General features: G+C 45.5%; 1 pseudogene across 1 annotated transcript; it reads left to right on the top strand.

Moving 5' to 3' along the window:
* Positions 1-349: 349 nt before the first annotated feature.
* On the top strand, positions 350-16,349 carry LOC311343948 (annotated as a pseudogene). Its single transcript has 6 exons — positions 350-438; positions 1,067-1,138; positions 1,238-1,676; positions 12,197-12,375; positions 16,025-16,066; positions 16,251-16,349. The product of its transcript is annotated as an uncharacterized misc_RNA (transcript).

Here is a 16,349-nt window from a genome sequence, read left to right as displayed (position 1 = left end):
TAGGACGAAATCGTCAAGTTGCCTGCATCGATTTCTGTAATATTGGACTCGTTTTTTTTAAAATGTGAAATGAATACTTACATGCAGTGGCGCAAAAAGTGGGTATGCACTATATGCGGCGCATAGGGGTGCTGCACTCGAGGGGGCGCCAAAGCAATAAAGGTGAAATTATTTTGAGTCTGCATTTTCTGTATTTAACAGCGTTTGTGTAAATACCTTCGCCTCCCTCCCCCCTCCTCCTTCTCCCCATACGGCGCTCCAGTGCACGCCCCCTCGAGCCCACGCTGGAGGCGAGCGTGAGAGTGTTTCCATTTGAATCGTAGTATCATCTGATGACCGGTGCCTAAATATGGAGAGGCCGAGAAGAAAGCTCTCGGGGTCACAAAATAGAAAAAGAAAGATTGAGAAGGAGAAAGAGTGCGCAGGGATGAAAGAAAGGTTGGAAAGACTGGTAGGTAAGTTATGTCAGTGTCTCAAGAGGAGGCTTGTAAATATTCAGGTTAGCTAAAGCTGATGCTAGTAAAATGCAGCTGTGTACTGATCAGAATTTAGCCTACAATATAACAGAGTTATAAAGTTGATACAAAAATATTATTTTCCCGTGCTTAAAAGTAGGATGATTCGAATGTGGCGGCCATTAGCCTACATAGTTAAAAATAATATAATTTTTAAACCCTGTTTTTACATTTCTTTGTGTGGTTTTGGGTCCAACATGTTCATATAGTATGTATCCAATAAGGATATCATTTGAAATTAAAATTTCAGGGTTTTTTTATGTGGTTTGACTGCTGTAACCTTTGAAACCTCCTTAACACAAGTTCATGTCATTCAGGTGTGAGGATGGAGAGAAAGAAGAGAAGGAGAGAGAGAAAGAATCAGGACAGACAGGGGAACGCAACAGGTTGGTCTAATATTAGGTGGAAGTGTAGGAACAGCTACTTGATAACAAGTCATTAATTTCTAAATATTATTTATATTGAAAAATTGCATTAGCAAGATGTGTACGTTATTCAAAGATATTAAATAAGGCTTGTTGGACAATATGACTTAGTGGATAAGAACACAGGCAAGGGGTGAAGGAGACAGACATGAGGTTGGTGATGGCATCTGCTATAGAGGAGACCAGTGATGACATCAGGTAGGAATAATTAAACTAGTGAGGCCACAAAAACCTAAATGCCCATGGCTTTAATTTCTGCTGACCAACCTATTCACTGTGTCCTTTTGGGAAAATTAGTGCAGGCAGACATAGCGAGTCAATCACCACTGAGGAGAATGTTGAACAGAGAGGTGGAGATGAGGTAGAGGAACAGAGAGGTGAAGATGAGGGAGAGGAACAGAGAGGTCCAGATAACGATGAAGAGGAACAGGAAAAGAGAGGTGAAGATGAGGGAGAGGAACAGAGAGGTCCAGATAACGATGAAGAGGAACAGGAAAAGAGAGGTGCAGAGGAGAGGGCTGGGGCAAGGCCTTACTCAGAAGATCCATCTGAATGGTCTTCACCACACGAAATGGGGGACTCATTAAGGCAGTCCATGGTTGAGAATGGCCCACAGAAATGTCCTGATGGGCCATATCCAAGATCAAAAGTAAAAGGTGTTTTGCCAAAGCATACTGTTTTTGTGTACTGTCAAATGAAGAGAAAGTGGAGAGGGATTGGTTACTGTACTCCAAAAGTTCTAACAGAGTTGTACACACATGCAATTGTTTTGCATGTAAGCTTTTTGGTGAAGCTAGAGTTGCTGACACGCGCCTTGTGGTGGGGTATAATAACTGGCAGTGTCTTTCAAAAACATTGAAGCACCATGAAACCAGTGGTTATCACATAAATGCTTATCTGATGTGGAAAGAATTGGCATCCCGCTTACGCCTAGGTAAAACTATTGACAGTGAATTGCAGAGAGCCATGGCCGCTGAAAAGGCACACTGGAGAAGTGTGTTGACTCGAATGATCGACTGCATACTCATACTGCCACTGAGGGGAAAAAATGCACAGTTAGGAAATCCTAAAAATGGAAATTTTCTGGGTATCCTTGAGCTCATAGCAAGGTATGATGTTACACTGGCAGAGCATCTTAGAAAGGCTGCCTCTAAAAAAAAAGCACCTGATATCTGTCCTGGTGCACTCAAAATGAATTTTTAGATTCAATATCGGTGTGGTTTAGATTTGTGCCCAGATCAAAGCCTCCAACTGCACACCTGATATTTCAAAGCAAGAGCAGGCAGGCCTCAGTTATCATACGGTATGTTCATACAGATGAGAAGAAGAAGGTCTCTATTACTGAGTCTTTTGTGGGGTTCACTGCTGTGAAGGACACAATTGGGAAAGGCCTCACAGATACACTGACAGGGGTGCTGGATAGTCTGGGGTTGGAGTTGGCTAATTGTAGGGGTCAAAGTTACGACAATGGCGCTAATATGAGGGGAATACACAAGGGTGTCCAAGCTTTAATACAACAGAGATGTCCAGAGGCTCTGTTCATCCCCTGCTGTAGCCACAGCCTGAACCTTTGGTTATGCGATGCAGCCTCATCCAACAGAGTGTCTAACTTTCTTTGGCACTCTTCAAAGATTGTACACCATCTTTTTGTCTTCTGTGAAGAGGTGGGATATTCTCACAGAATTTGTTGACATCACACTGAAGACTCTGAGTGACACCAGGTGGGAAGCAAAACTAGACTCTGTCAAAGCTGTACGTTTCCAGTTGGGGGGATTCTAGATGCGCTAGAAAAGCTTGAAGAAGTGGCAGGAGACAGCAAAATAGTCTCAGAGGCAAAGTCACTGTCTGCCAAGATTGTAAGTATGGAGTTCCTTGTGTGCCTCTTGGTTTGGTGTAACTTATTGTCAGAGATCAACTTTGCAAGCAAGGCACTACAAGCAGCAGATGTCTCAATGGACACAGCCATTAGATTGATCGATTCTCTGAAAGACTTTTTGCTCAAGTATAGAGAGGAGGGATTTCAGAAGTCACTTGACATTGCACACAGGATAGCCATTGAAATGGATGCTTCGCCAGAATTCAAAGAGAGACGTTTTAGGAAGCAAAAGAGGTTCCAAGATGACAATTCCAGCACTGGTCATCATGAAAATGAACCCGAGAGGCACTTTAGGTGCATGGTTTTTAATGTCATTGTCGACACAGTCCTGCAAGAGTTGTCTGACAGGTTTTCCAATTTTCAGCTTGTGTCTGAGAAATTTGAATTCATCACTAAAATGGAGCACATGACAAAAGCTGAGCTGGAGGAATCAGTTACCAGATATGCCCTGACTACCTGTGATGTTTCCAGAGACATCATTCAAGAGATATACCCAGCGAGCCGTCTACTGAAGGGTTACAAGGCTCTTGTAACCTTGAGTTTCCTCACACAGGAGAATCTTGATTTGGTGTTCCCAAATTTGACAGTAGCCCTTAGAGTATTCCTGACCATGCCTCTAACGGTTGCATCTGCAGAGAGATCCTTCAGTAAGCTGAAGCTTATAAAAACATACCTTTGTTCGAGTATGAGCAATGATCGCTTGTCCCAGTTAGCTATTTCATTTGATGCCATTCTTGACAAATGGGCGAGTACAAAGGCACGACATGTAACAATTTAGTGGTAACATTGTTACATAAAGCACAAGCTGTTGTAGAGATGTCTAGTGCAGAGAATGTATTGAGCTGTTGTTTCATGTTATTTTTCATGTTATTACATTATTATTACATCATTATAGGCTACATTATCTTTGTTTTTGATTGAGCTCAATTGCTGTAATAAGAAACCTAAAATGGAAGTCAGCAATAAAAGTATTGAGTCCATGACTCAATTATTTATATTCATTTGTAAACGTAAACTTAAAAAAAGAGAAAGTGGGGGGGAGGGGGTGGGGGGGGGGGGGGCCTGCTATGTGTCTGCATACCCCCCAGAAAGTAGGTAGTTGCGCCCCTTCTTACATGAGATAAATGGAAAACGGTTCTACTGTGGAACCATCAGTCACCTGTCCTCATCACAGCCCCAGTATATTCAAATGATATGCTGATATTCACATCGGTGTAGCAGAGGTATCGTCAGAATACATAAACGATACCCAAATTCGTTGTTATTCCGGTCTAGTATTCCACATACCTTTGAGGTCCGTCCCTCTCGCTTTGGTTGTGTATCCAACTGATGTATTTCAGATTCTAGATCATAAAATAATCATGTTGTTGTTCCAGCCTGCTTGAATGGAGACAGCGGAGAGGAAACGTCTCTAACTGCAGCTTACGAGCACTTCCTCCTGTCTGACGACACACACACACGCACACATATTAACACACACACACACACATATTAATACACACACACACACACACACACACACACACACATACACGCACACACACACACACACACACACATATTAATACACACACACACACACACACACACACACATATTAACACACATACACACAGATTCACACATGCGCGCACACACACACACACACACACACACACACACAGATTCACACACACGCACATACTGTATACACACATATACACACATATTCACACATATTCACAGACACACACACACACACACACAGATTCACACATGCGCACACACACCCACCCTTTTCCCTGTTTGCCCTCTTTGTGGGGATCCAGCAAACAGCAGCGAGTGGCGTGCTCCGCTAAAGGCCAGCGCCGGCGTCCATTAACACACCTGGTGTGTGTGGAGCCTCCACAGGCTCACGACCAATCAGAGCGCTGCAGCGATCGGAGAGCACACACCACTGCACACACATTGCATGGTTTCTCTTTATACAGGGCACGCACACAGAGAGAGAGAGACACACACACACACACACACACACACGTACGCACGCACGCACTCACATGCACACACACACACACACACACACACACACAGAGCATGCACGCACAGAGCCCAGAGCACACACACACAGACACGCACGCACGCACACGCAGATACACACACACACACACACACACACATGCATGCATGCACACACAGAGCACACACACACAGATTGACACACTCACACACACGTGTCCATGGTCACACGCTAGATGAGGCTGCAGCGGTGAGCCGCATCCACGACCTCGCATCGTTCGTTCATCATCTCTGATTGGCTGAGGCCAGAATCAAGGGAGTAATTGAACAACGTGATTACTGCATCATACATCAGGGTCAGCAAGGCCACGGCCTTCCTTTCTGTCTTCTATCTCCATCTATCTCTGTCTTACTCCATCTATATCTCTCTCTTGATCGCACCCTCTCTCTCTCTGTCTCCATCTATCTCTCAATCTCACCCCTCTCTCTCTCTCTCTCCCCCTTGTGATCTGATGTTGGAGCACCGGGGGGGGGGGGGGGGGGGGGGGGATGGACATGGACTCGTCATGGACACGCTGGTGTTTGGCGATCACCGGCGAGGTGATCGATTAGGGAATGCATGCAAGATCAGCTCCTCCCCTTCCTCCCCTTCCTCCCCCGGCTCCCCCGTCTCCCCCCTCTCCCCCCCGTGGGCGCTACATGTAGCAGGATGGCTGCTCCTAGTAAAGCAGCACATTCATCACGGCTCCCGTCTCTCAATCAGGACCAACGCATGGCTGGGCGGAGGGGAGGGGAAGGGGAGGGGGGGGGGGGAGATGGTGCCTGGGTGCAGCATTAGAGAGAAAGAAAGTAAATGCAACATACGGGTGTGATGCTCTGGACGGTAGGGAGGGAGCAGGAACGGTCCACTCTGGCCCTACATAGAGAATGTGGCACATTCCTGATGTAACATCTCTCATACACAACGACAATACTAAAAGACTACCACAAAGTTTGCATGAGTTGTAACCATGGGGACAACCCCCCCCCCCCCCCCCCCCCCCTCCCCCCCAAGGGACACATTTAAAGGTATTATGGTTCACCGTTATCAGTCTACAGGAAGTGACATGTTTGTTTACATCAGCGTCTGAACTCTAAAGGCTAACGGCTCCCCTGTGTTTACCGGGCAATTACATTCAGTGCCCACCCCACCGACAGTAATCACTCACCTTGGGGGCCCCTGGGGGCTGGGGGGCCGGGGGCCCGGACAGACCAGGTACTGCTGGCAGGGGCCACAGCTGCTGCCACCACGCGACTGTACTCACAGAGCTCAGCTGGTCTGCTGAGGCAGTGATGGGTCGCCTACAAAAGCCAAGCGACCCACGCACACACACAGGTCACGCACAGACACACAGGTCACGCACAGACACACACACACACACGTCATGCACAGACACACAGACACACACACACGCTACAACGAGACACTGGGGGTCCGCCACTGGGGGCCCGACACCTCCGCTGTAATAGTAACACGTCTCTCAGTGCGTTGTGCGATGCTTTGCTGATTAAAAAGACCCCGGATAAAACCAAATCAAATCCACAAAATGTGATTACAGTGTTTGTTTAATTAGGCTCATTAGTTGCTGGGCGACCGAGGGGAAGCAGGAACATGACGAGGAAGAGAGACGGATCAGACCGGAGAGTCTGAGGAATGATACGTGTTGCTTTAACACGTGCACACACACACACACACACACATACACACACACGCAAATACATGCACACACACACACACACACACACACACGCAAATACATGCATGCGCACATACACACACACACACACACGCAAATACATGCATGCGCACACACACACACACACACACACACATACATGCACGCACACACACACACACACACACAGATACATGCACGCACACAAACACACACATGCACACACACACACACACACACACACACACACACACACACACACACACATACATGCACGCACACACACACACACACACAGATACATGCACGCACACAAACACACACATGCACACACACACACACACACACACTAACACTAACACTAACACATGCACGCACACACACATACACACACACACACACGCTCGCCAACACGAATGCACGCATGACACACATGCACACACAAACAATTTGTCAGAATTATGGTTTGCTGTGGTAGTGAAGCCAGACACTAATACGAACAATCACTCACTGTACATGTACCAGAGTCACAGAGGGACGAGGAGAGACTTTAAACAACCCTAGGTAACCTTGAGATGAATAGAAAGAAACTAGATTCAGATTGATACTAATTACAAACACAAACATCCCAGGTTGTGGTATAGAAAACAAAATAATTGTTACGTAAAAGGGCAACATTAGCATGTTAGCACGCATGTGGCTATGGTCCAGGTGGGTTAGCAGACATGTTTTCTTGTAGACATTATTTCAATATCGACTGTAACCTAGTATGACAGACCAGAAGCCCTGAGCAGCTCTCATCAACACTGAGACGGGGCTCATTATACTAGACCATCCCCAGCTAACTCAACCACTGCTGGATGAATTACTCCACCAGTACACACGTTGGGTTTTATTGGTGTGGTGGTCTGGTCAGCTGGCCGCTCCCTGGGGAGCGGACGCTGGGGGAGATCTACAAGCTTCCACAGATCAATGTGTTCGTAAAACACGCCATCCATCACCGGGACACAGGGGGGCCAGGGGGAGAACATACATGACTATGATAAACTAGGGCTCTGGGTCAGTGGGGCGGGGGGATGCTGGGTCAACGCTCGGCCCTGGTCCGTTGTAATAGCGACGCTACGCGTTTTGTCATTTTGTCTCCCTTAATGCAGAAGTTGATTTAGCGGTTAGTATAACGCAATGCATCTGAAGAACCCAGGGGAGGATTTACAGTAGACGGACAGGACCGGACTGGCGTTGTGCGTTGTGGCGCAGCGCCATCTAGTGGCCGTTTTGATATATCGCGGTGATTTGGGGATAGCGCTGCTCTTTCTGTTATATATTTGGAAAAGAAGAGAAGGGGCCTAAGGGAATTGCATAGAATACGAGCACGTGCACTACATTTTTTTATAGGTTTCTATCGTTTTCTATAGGGTGTTCCACACTCGGTGGAAAGGTTCTCGGTTCGAACCCAATTGGCCGCAGACTACCGGTGTGCTTCCAAGATAGTGGAAGTACACGACAAGGTCAATCCAGTTATCAGCAGTATGAGGAACTCTACAGCCTAGGAAATGTAGTGAGAGGCACAGTAAGTATGGTGAACATGTAGTGATGAGGTGTTTCTACTGGTGAACACGTAGTGATGAGGCGTTTCTACTGGTGAACATGTAGTGATGAGGCGTTTCTACTGGTGAACACGTAGTGATGAGGCGTTTCTACTGGTGAACACGTAGTGATGAGGCGTTTCTACTGGTGAACACGTAGTGATGAGGCGTTTCTACCGGTGAACACGTAGTGATGAGGCGTTTCTACTGGTGAACACGTAGTGATGAGGCGTTTCTACTGGTGAACACGTAGAGATGAGGCGTTTCTACTGGTGAACATGTAGTGATGAGGCGTTTCGAGTGAGGAAGACTCGGGCACGATTCAGAGAGCAGCACACTGCGTCCTCTTCACCTCGTCGGATGGCGACTGGGATCCAAACCGCCGGCGTTCCCGTACGAGGCCAGACGCAACCAGAGATGGTTCCGTTTAGAAACGAGGAATCGAGGCAGACGAGGAGATGAAAGAGGGGGGGAGAGAGAGAAGAAGAATGGGCCCATTGAAACGGGGAAATTGTGGAAAAACGGTCGTCTCTTGGTCGTCAGGCGAGACGAGGCTGTGGATGTGCCCGCTCTTCAGTTCCCTGCTGGGGCTCATCAAATATAGATCAGGTGGGAGCGGCACTGGGAACCGTTCCTGCTGAGGTTTTTAGAAGAGTGTCTTCGCTGTGAAGAACTGACCGGGAAAGCGTTCAGATGGCACAGCCACAAAGATAACTCTCCCTTAGGAGAGCCAACCAACAATTTCTATAATTATCGTTCAGCCTTCAAGGGACGATATTCAATCAATTCAGCCGTTGCAAATTAAACGTGACCATTTAGACTGGAAGGAATTTGGTTGTTCTTTTCATTTTCCCTTTTCTGGCATTTCATAATACTCTTGATAGATGATGGTATTATGGCAAATAGATGGATCTTTGTGTGAATGTAATTTTGGTAATACAATTTTAAGCCTAGTTGGTCAGCCAAATGCAATCACTGAAGAGAACTATTTTAGATTTAGATTTTCTGATTTGTTTAGGACGGCACAACACTCAATCTATCTGTGAGCCGACATCGAAACCAAACCAAACACACACTGAACAACGTAGGTCGGCCTACTGAGGTAACAAACATGCATTAAACATTGTTCTCTGATCCAGTTCACCTCGAGTGACATATAGACCTGAGAGTCTATATTTCTGTCTTTATTTAAACCTTTAAAGGCTTCTTTGACCTTAAGGTTATACCGTTTGACACTCTGCCTGAGGAATCACTCGGTAACCTAGTAATTGTTGGTCCTTGGCACTTGATTCTATAAACATCCTTACACATAACTTGTTGTTTCTCTAACTTCTCTTTCTGAAAAATGTACTTGGTTGGAGTCGCTTTGGATAAAAGCATCTGCTAAATGCCCTGAATGTAAATCAATGTGGCTGATTTTAAAGTAAACAGGTTGTTTACTCCAATGAAGGAAAACACAGCGTAAATAGGTTTAGTACGATTCTGTTAAATTCCTTCAATAAGTAGGCCTGAAGTTAACAAACTGAACAATAAATAAGGTAACATATAAATAAATAATAATTAATAAATGAATAAAGCTAACTAACAATTACTTTAAAAAGTGTGGTTCACATTTTAATGCAGTTGTCTCTAGGGGAGATAAACATGATCTGCTTTCTTCAAGAATACTCTTCGCTGAACACATTCTACTCGGTTAAAGCCCCCTGGGCTTCCACTCCTGAAAGCAAACCAAATCAATCACGTGTGTGTACCGTCTCCTTCCAGTAAGTCGCAGTGTGTGCTGACAGCTGATTGATTGGCCGGCTCTGTTGCTCATGAACACCGTGTTGCTGCCTCGGCAAGCCTGAGAAAATAATAGTTTAGCCTCCCGTTCGAGCCAGTGGAACGTACAGCCCCCCTTTCCACACTCCCGGTCTTTATAGATGGTTTTATTACTCCATCCAGACTCCATTTATTCTGGAACAGAAAAGACACAAGGAGGTAGCTCTACTGAAGCCTTCGTATCTAGCCCTGTATCTAGAGACTTATCAGGTCAATCTGGAGTTACAATGTTAATTATGCGGAGATACACAACACTCAACAAGATATAGTCTTCATTGTAATCATTAATTTAAAGCAATGCAGACGTTTTTAAGATTGTGGCCTATGTTAATAACACGACAAATGTTGAAATGGTCCAAGAGACTAACCACAGAATAACATCAAAGTAACACTTGATCTAGAAAATCTACAATATTTATATATAATAGTTCTTCTTTACGTAAATATAACATCATATTTACTTTACTTTATTGTTCTCAACATTTATCTACCATTTATCCACGCTATTGTTCTTCTGCTGAAGCCCCAATGTCGCCCTCTTGTGGCCACCGTTGGAAGAGTTTCAGAGTCTACCCGACTCTGAAATCCACTAATCTCGGCACACGGATTACATTTAGTTAAATCTATTGGGAAGGATTTTACGGGCTTTGTTGATGACTGCTAAATAACTTTAAATTATGTAATTCTGTTGTGTTTATTCGCCAACTGTGTTGCTATGCATTTATCCCTCATTAAATGGGGTTGAGTAAGACTGCGCAGATCGGAAACATGAAAAGCGAGGGTAATTATAATTATAGACACGTAAGCTGTATTTTTTTTTACCTGAAAGTTGCACAACGTGTTGTTCTGTAGGCCTACTATACCTTTAAGGTCTGCCTATAACAAACCTTTTGATATAACTTGGGGGTGAATAACGTTGGCTTTAACCAAATCATGCACTGGCCAATAGCTGGAGCCGGAGAAGGTATTGGAGGTGTTTGTATGTAGACTTTGCTGTTGGTACGGAGAGTTACCTGTGCACCCAATGAACCAATTATCCTAATGATCGTGTTCTTAAGTGTTCTGATGACCATGTCCATGGTCATCAGACATGGACATGTGTACATGTCCATGTGCGTGGTGTGTTTGTATCTATATTAATGTGTTTGTTTTGTGTGCGTGTTCGTGTGGATGTATATTTTGTGCTTGTGTGTATGTATATTTTGTGTGTGTGTGTGTGTGTGTGTGTGTGTGTGTGTGTGTGTGTGTGTGTGTGTGTGTGTGTGTGTGTGTTGGGACCCCACCTAAAGGAGCTTATAGTGGCCCACTATTGTGGGCCACTATACCAGTGGGTCACTGGATATCACCAGATATCGACCCCTCATCACATGTGTCATGTTCATGAGTGTTTCCGTGGCACCGTGTGAATCCTGAACCCTCTGATCAGCAGACAGCAGCCAGGCTGCAGGAGGCCAGGCCCAGACATGACTCGCCGAGCCAAGAGCAGACTTGTGTGAACTGTGATCTCGGGAATCAACCCTGCAGTCGGAGAGACAGGGTTTTTACGTTTTTTTCTTGAACATTTAGGATCCTCACTGGGAAGAGGGTACTTTTCAAGGATCATAACTAGATTCTTAAACATAAAAATATTATGAGGCCTGAATTATACAAATATGAGTTACATTCTTATACTGTAGACTGAGTTGAAAATATAATAATGGCAATTCAGGATACTTCATGGAGAACAAGTCACTATTTTGATACTATGATGTCGGCCTAAGATTTACTGCTAAATGTTCATACTATGGTAGTGCATTGAGGAGAGTTATGTGGTAATGGTGCGAAGTATGCCCGTGATTTCATGGTCGACAATGGTTTATATAGCCTGGCTAAAACAAGCCCTCTTTGTCATGTCTATAAAATGCGTCATGGTAGTTAAACAACCACTTTAATTTCACCGCACATCGTAAAGCCCCCATAACTACGGCTTGCATCCTGGGCATATGAGAGGAATGTTAATCTCTGCTTTCATCTGGATGCTCTGGGCGTGGTGCTCTACAATAACTCATAACTCATAACCCCCCCACCCATACCCCACACGAGGTAACAATTATTATAAAAACATATTTAGGGCCAACAATAATAGTAACAGGCTGAGCTACATCTGTAAAACGATGATGTTATCAGCACACAGAAATCCATTTAACGTATCATAAAAAATTCACAGCGTTTGACAGTTGACTTGACAGCAACTGTTTTTATCTCGCCGTTCCTGGTCAAGACCAGGGGTCCCAAGACCAGGGACCCCCAAGACCAGGGACCCCCAAGACCAGGGACCCCAAGACCAGGGACCCCAATACCAGGGATCACAAGACCAGGGATCCAAAGACTAGGGACCCCAAGACCAGGGACCCCAAGACCTGCCTCGCTGACCACTCCGTGGACCTGACCAGAGAAGCGGTCCGGTCTTCTACCCTTCCGTCCCAGGCAGGGAGACGTAGTCGCGTTGTTCTCACTCGACGCCATCTTTCATTCATCCAACGTTTTGATTCGGGACGAGAACATCAAACACACAGCGGATCACCTCAGATGTAGAGCGGTAAAAAGAAAACTCATAATCTGACATGATTGCAGTCACTGATTCAGTGCATTATTTATTTTGAAGAGCAATTATATTTTTCTATTCATTTCGTTCAAACGCCTGCTTGCTGCTGCTGCCAGGAAAATATAAGTCAATGTACAATCAGCAGAGCTCATTCACAGAGATGGAAAACAGATTATAAAGACGTCTTACGGTCTTTTCCATGCGAGAGCATGGAGATGATAATAAGCAGGTGAATCCATGTGAAGGGGCTTTGTGAGCGCGATGAAGGAACATAATCAGTGCTCTTGTTTCAGGTAGTAGGAATGCCCCTCTATGGAACAAAATGCTGCATAATACAAATTATAACAACATACAAGATGCTGACCTTTGACCACTAACTGACACAGTTAGTCTAGAGTGTTTATGTCTGTGTTTATGTAGAAGTCGTATGAGCCAGTTTCCACCGTTCCCCAAGAAAAGTATTCAGAGCCAGATATCTTAGTCGTGGCTCCGCTGGGGCAAAATGTATACCTCCCAGCTGGGAGGTTCTGGGTTTGATCCCATAGTACGCAGCCTATCGCCTGTCCTGTAGGCATTTCTTGAGCTAAATGATCTTAGAAAAATAGATTTATTTCTGCGTTCTTTGTCTCTGAAACACGGGGCTGACTTTGTCCACCTGTTTAGACGTGTGACTACCTGAGTATTTACTGTGTTTGTCCTGACGCTTGTCCTGTAAAGAGAAAGACAGTTCCAGTTGAGACAGACAGTAGTTACTGTAAAGAGAGAGACAGTTCCAGTTAAGAGAGAGACAGTAGTTCCAGTCAACAGAGACAGTTCCTGTTAAGAGAGAGACAGTTTGTGTACAGAGACAGTTCCTGTTAAGAGAGAGAGACAGTTCCTGTTTAGAGAGAGAGACAGTTCCAGTCAACAGAGAGACAGTTCCTGTTAAGAGAGAGACAGTTTGTGTACAGAGAGACAGTTCCTGTTAAGAGAGAGAGACAGTTCCAGTTAATAGAGATGTTCCAGTAAAGAGAGAGACAGTTAACAGAGAGAGAGACAGTTCCTGCTAAGAGAGAGACAATTACAATTAGGAGAGAGAGACAGTTCCTGCTAAGAGAGAGACAGTTCCAGTCAAGAGAGAGACAGTTCCTGCTAAGAGAGAGACAATTCCAGTTAAGAGAGAGACAATTCCATATAAGAGAGAGACAGTTCCAGTCAACAGAGAGACAGTTCCTGTTAAGAGAGAGACAGTTTGTGTACAGAGAGACAGTTCCTGTTAAGAGAGAGAGACAGTTCCAGTTAATAGAGATGTTCCAGTAAAGAGAGAGACAGTTAACAGAGAGAGAGACAGTTCCTGCTAAGAGAGAGACAATTACAATTAGGAGAGAGAGACAGTTCCTGCTAAGAGAGAGACAGTTCCAGTCAAGAGAGAGACAGTTCCTGCTAAGAGAGAGACAATTCCAGTTAAGAGAGAGACAATTCCATATAAGAGAGAGACAGTTCCAGTCAACAGAGAGACAGTTCCTGTTAAGAGAGAGACAGTTTGTGTACAGAGAGACAGTTCCTGTTAAGAGAGAGAGACAGTTCCAGTTAATAGAGATGTTCCAGTAAAGAGAGAGACAGTTAACAGAGAGAGAGACAGTTCCTGCTAAGAGAGAGACAATTACAATTAGGAGAGAGAGACAGTTCCTGCTAAGAGAGAGACAGTTCCAGTCAAGAGAGAGACAGTTCCTGCTAAGAGAGAGACAATTCCAGTTAAGAGAGAGACAATTCCATATAAGAGAGAGACGGTTCCAGTTAAGAGAGAGAGACAGTTCCTGTTAGGAGAGAGACCGTTCCACGCTGGTATTCTGGCTGTTCAGTATGTTTTCTGTTCTTCATTCCTGTAATCGTAGTTCCTGGCTGATGATGTCGTTTACCGACATGCTCCGATTATGCAGTGCGTGAGAAATGATTATTCCGCAATGAAATGATTAATTCTGTAATGACGCAGGAGAAAAATCCAGTGGCGGAGAAACGATAAACATTTTGAGTTTTTACCGTTTTGACATGAATCACTAAAAGCCTGCTCAGATGAACTCAACTTGGCAGCCTGCATGATGGAGATCGCCACACATGGAAGGAACATTTTTCATTTCCGATTGTACTCTGGGCCATGTATTCAGCTTGGAATACAGCCTCAGAATTGACACTCGAGTGTGGTTTGCTTTGTGGTTTAAACTGTCGGGATGTAAATGAAACATCCTTTATTTTCTGTGACACACAAATAACTTGCCACCACATTTAGGAGAAACGTTTTTAATCCAAGTGCCTACTAAGGTCTACTTAGTTATTTAGTGAACCCCTTCAAAATAATTTGACCTAATAACATATTTTCCATCTTGAATCATTTTGAATCATTCCTGTACACAATATGTAATACCACAGTTGTGCCGCTTAGCTTCTGAAACAGAGCAATATGAGGCTGGTTCTGCAATACTCTCATCGTTATCATTCCCAGCGCCCCTCCTCCACACACCCATCATGACTGAGACTCAGTTATCTCCAACATGTCTGGCGCTACTCCTCACCGTCCTACAAGCTGCCTCTCAGCCTCTTCTAAACACAACTGGTCGGTCCGGGTAAAGAAGTGACTTCCATAGCTCTGGGTTGTGTGTAGTTGGCATGGTGAGTCTAAAGGCATGCAGTGCAGATGTGTTGCCGTGAGTCAGTGGACGGCCGGACACATGTTCTTAACTATCAGAGCTGCCTGCTATGAAGCTGCATGACTGGAATGTCCCTTCTGCCTGCTTTGGTTATTTTTAAACTCATTTCAATTGACCAGACAGAGACCATCCTTCCCCAGATAGTGTTAAACTATGCTTTTTCTTCTGCGCATGAAAACATCCGTGAGACGTGTTAAAGCAAACACAAACACATGCACACACAAACACATGCACACACATTGATACACACACAGACATGTATGCACACACGGACACTCACATCGACACACACACAGACATGCATGCACACACTGACACAAACGCACACAAACAGACACACACACACACACACACACACACTCATCGACACACAAACACACACACACACACACACACACACCAACAGACAGACCCAGACTTTAAAGACTCATCCAACCCCACTCTAAACAGGTGAATGCAGCCACACACACACACACACACACACACACACTGTGTTTCCGTGACTCAGTGCCTCAGTGTGTGAATGAAAAAGGGGAGTCAGATCTCGTCCTCGGCGGGAGTCCTGACACGCCGGGGATGGGCTCTGGCCCTCCGAGAGAGGAGCGGAGTTACTGGAAGAGTAAACCGACATGACATCACCCCGTTAAAAGAAACCAATGGCTATTATTCAGAACCATGTGGCAGCGGGCCACATACTGCAACACACGCTCACCCCGTCCGCCGCCCCCCCCCCCCCCCCCTCCCAGGCCCCAATGCAAACAAAACAACTGTTCCTCTGTTCAGCGTCTCAGACCTCCAGCCGCCCCCGTCGGTCACTTAGTGTGAGAAGTGTGAAGGCGCGGACCCCCAGGCTGTGCGGACGGTAAACAGTGAGGAGATTGATACGCCTAATCTGCCAAATTGACTGCGGTCCCAGAATCCTGGAGGGGATCTGGCCACCGTCACAGCGAGCACAGCCCCTGTAACGCTGCTCGTTCCCCCCCCCCCCCACCCCCCCACCCCACCGACACACCAAACACTGTAATGGCTTTCTGATGAACCCCAAGTCACCGCCGCCGCTGCCACCACCACACTCAGTTCTGCATTCACAGGACGACTCTGCGAGCGAAATCCTCAACAGCGTGGAGGCTCAGGAGGAGTCGTGA

Source organism: Micromesistius poutassou (genome assembly GCF_964030765.1).
Source record: "Micromesistius poutassou genome assembly, chromosome: 5".
NCBI lineage: Eukaryota > Metazoa > Chordata > Actinopteri > Gadiformes > Gadidae > Micromesistius > Micromesistius poutassou.
Note: the sequence above shows the minus strand (reverse complement) of the source record. Positions and strands in the feature narration are given on the sequence as shown.